Below are 3717 nucleotides of genomic sequence, written 5' to 3'. Positions count from 1 at the left end.
GGAGTGGACGCACGAGCCGAAGGCGAGTACGATCACCCGCACGCGTGTCCAATTCTCAACCCGCACGTGTTACACACCCTAGGGTAGACCGGGGACAAAAGTAACATTTTGAGTTTAAAATTTTATAACAGTTAAAATATAATATCTACGTAAAAAAGACCTGTATCTTTTTAGATGTAGAATTTATTTGACTACAAAATTTTCTTGTGCTGAATTCAGTAATGTAACTAGGAAAAAAGTTATTATTGTTTAAAGAATATGAGGAATACTGTTACAACCGTTTCAACCCCCGGGACAATTGTAACAGCAGAGGGGAACGATTGTACCACATCATCTATAAACAAAATAATGGTTATTTAGTAGGTTTATGTAATCAATTTTACGAATTTTCTATAAAAAATGCAACTTTAACGATAAAATAATTTGTTACATGACAATATCAGTATTTTTACATTATAGCAAACAAAAACAAATAATACTGTTTTCTCAACTGAAAGATTATTTATAATCATATATATTTAAAGGGTTAGGTTAAGTTGAAGTTGTCCCCGAGCAACGGAGACAATTGTAACGCTACAACTGTTCCCAGGCATTGATGTTACAATTGTCCCCTAATGATATTTTATGATTCGAAGTAAATTTTTTACATAAATATCTGGATGAAAGTCAATCGTATTATGCAAATCATCAACATAAATAATCACTTAAACATATAAAAATAAAACCTTATACCTTCGGCATAAAGAAAAAAAAATATTTCAGATTTTATGCACGTAAGAAAACTTACTTCAGGAAGGAAAAAAGTAACTTCTTCTCCTGCACACGTGCACGTTCCGCGAGGGGCGGCAATGAACTAAGGAACAAATGCCGCTCTATCTAGCGGATCTCGTCTCGCGGTCATACACACGTATCTTTTATAGTTTAAGAAATAGCCCAGTCAATAGAGCCCAAAAAAACCGCTGAAATAGAATTAATTCCGGGAAGCGATTTTTTTTCTTTGACTGTTTTTGAGGGTCATGGGTAGTTTAAAACCGGATTTTTGGGATTCTAACCCCGGAGCGTTAGCCGCCATTTTGATTAGAAGGTTGATTTTGTAAATATCTCGCTTATTTTCAACTTTAGAGTGAAATTGGTAATAAGCAAACTTGTAGAAAATTTAATACTCTACAATTTTGGTCCTTATCATTTTTCACCTAGGATCGATATTTTGGGTCTTAGACTCGAAAGTGGGGGGTAAAATTTTATTATTTTTTTTTAATTTTTTAAATAAACGCGCCATAAACTCTACCCCCGTGGTGATGTGGAAAAAATGTTTATGCAACACGTGCATGGAAAGTGCCCCATTACGCACGCTACGCGTGCGTGATAGACCACTTTCCAGGCACTTGCAACATAAAATAGGGTGTGTAAGCCGTGCGTAAAGATGAAAATTTCCGGGTGCGGTTACCGCACTCGCCTTCGGCTCGTGAGTAAACTCCGCACCCGCGAATTTTCATCTTACGGCACTTGTTACACAAATAACTATTTTCATTATACCAAGTAAATTCAAAAAATAAAAAATAATAATAAAATTTCACCCCCCACTTTCGAGTCTAAGACCCAAAATATCGATCCTAGGTAAAAAATGATAAAGACCAAAATTGTAGAGTATTAAATTTTCTACAAGTTTGGTTAATCCACTGTCCATTTCAACTTTGGAATACCTGTAAAAAATAAAATAAAATGCAAAAATTGAAGGATTGATTTATATTTTCTCTCGTATGTACTTGATTTTAAAAACTGAAATACCTGCAAGAATTTTAAAAATAAAATAAAAGGAGATAAAATTAAAGAGTTGATTTTTATTCGTTATTCGCTGTGTGCGCTGGTATACTATAGCGGAAAAGTAGGACTTAGAGCGCCCATGGTGGCCGGAATTTGCATTATTTGCTGGAGTTTTCTAATACATCGTAATGGAAAAATTGCGGAAAGGAAATTTAAATTGTTGCGTGAACACGTGTAAGAATGTATTTCACAATACAAGTTCAGAAATAAAATTTTATTCCTTTCCAAAAGCGATTTATAAAATTGAGCAGCGAAAAATGTGGATACGTTGGGTACAAAAAATAAAGTAAGTATATTCTTTGAGATTATATGATCATATTTTACCTCGTTTAAAATAATGGTATTTATTTAGAATACGGGCCTCACCTCCAATATCAATAAAATTATGCTTAATCGACATGTGACTACGGGGCATGTACATGTCGCTACATTTCATCGATATGACAGGTTTTCTAACTTAAATAGTTGTCAACTTTAACGATTAATATCTCGCTTCGCGAGGCAGACTGCCGCGTTTTTCTTCCAGATTCTTTCGTTTCGTGTAAAAACGCGTCAATAATGTATTTTGAATAAATAATCAAAACAATAATTTTTTGTTCTTGTTTAAACGTTTTTTTATTTATTTACGATTGACTTGAATTTCATTAATATTGATATACTTACATGTAATTGTACCTTGTACGGAATAGCATTGACAGATGTTTGCGGTATTACACTGCACCTTATTAAATGGCTTATATTTTCATTACGCAATTCTTCAACGCGAACCACATGCGATATTGCTAAGGCTTTTCCTTTTGGTATTGAACTTGGATTAAATTTAATGTCATAAGTGACAGGTCCAAATCCCGTTCGTATAATAAGATTCATTGCAAAAAGTCAGAAAAAGGTTAACCTTTAAAACAAATGTAGGTTAATTTCTCTCGAAAAATCTTTTCAACTATAATTTTTGTAATATCATCATTGAAATTAAGATTTAAATTACCTAACGACAGTTTACACGTAGCTCGAATATTCACAATCGTTGACAGCTATTCCATACAGCTATTCCATCAAAAAGTGCGATATTTCACTAACCGTGGCAGCACTAGTCTCTGCGCACACAGCGAATACTTACCTTGAATTGACAACCTGGAATACCCACAAAAATAAAAAAAAGGATAAAAATAAACATAAAAAATATTTTTATTTGTTCTTAATTTTTAGAATATAAAAACTCGTATTTATTTTATATTTATATTTATTTTTATATATTTATTTATATTTATATTTATATTTATACATATTTTATTAATTTGTAGTCTTTAATTATTTAAAGCATTATTATTTATCACATTATTATTGTGAAAAAATTAAAAAAAAAAAATTAAGGGCACGGAGATTCGAACCCATAATGTCGAGACTACGAAGTTGACACAAAACCACTCCGCCAAATTTCATATGACAGATATCCCCCCCAGCCTCCGGCGTCCCTCGCCGCCGCGCGAACATCGATCGCAACGACTCTAGTGGCTATTAGATGACTTAAAAACAACTTCACTAAGCGACCTACCCCCACCACTGGAATTAGCGGTAGTCTCCAGACCTGTATGTAAGACCGTGGTTGGAGCGAATAAGGTTAAAGTACGTATCAAAATCTAGGTCATGGTGGTCGAATTTATATTGAAAACGAAAAAAAATTAATATTTTTTGTTATACGTGACGATCACCACATATAAATTCGACCACGATGAGCTAGATTTTGATGCGTACTTTAATTCTAGACAAGAATTTTGCATTTCTATAAAGCCAATTAAAAGATTAGTGCTAAGAAAAAAACTGAAAAAAAACCGGTTAGGATCACGGCTTTAGGATCACCGGGATGCTGGAGCCGGGAAGGGGATCCTGCAGTGA

At 33.7% G+C, this 3717-nt stretch overlaps 1 long non-coding RNA gene across 1 annotated transcript; it reads right to left on the bottom strand.

The window, feature by feature from the left end:
- Positions 1-2045: 2045 nt before the first annotated feature.
- Positions 2046-2934, bottom strand: LOC112452982. The gene is made up of 2 exons (XR_003040558.1): positions 2810-2934; positions 2046-2719 (listed from the first exon to the last, which is right to left on the bottom strand). It is a non-coding gene; the product is annotated as an uncharacterized LOC112452982 (long non-coding RNA).
- Between the last annotated feature and the right edge of the window lie 783 nt (positions 2935-3717).

The sequence above is a fragment of the Temnothorax curvispinosus genome, unplaced genomic scaffold, assembly GCF_003070985.1.
Source record: "Temnothorax curvispinosus isolate PA1 unplaced genomic scaffold, ASM307098v1 QBEX01003901.1, whole genome shotgun sequence".
Classification (NCBI taxonomy): Eukaryota; Metazoa; Arthropoda; class Insecta; order Hymenoptera; family Formicidae; genus Temnothorax; species Temnothorax curvispinosus.
This window is presented reverse-complemented; position numbering and strand designations above follow the sequence as displayed.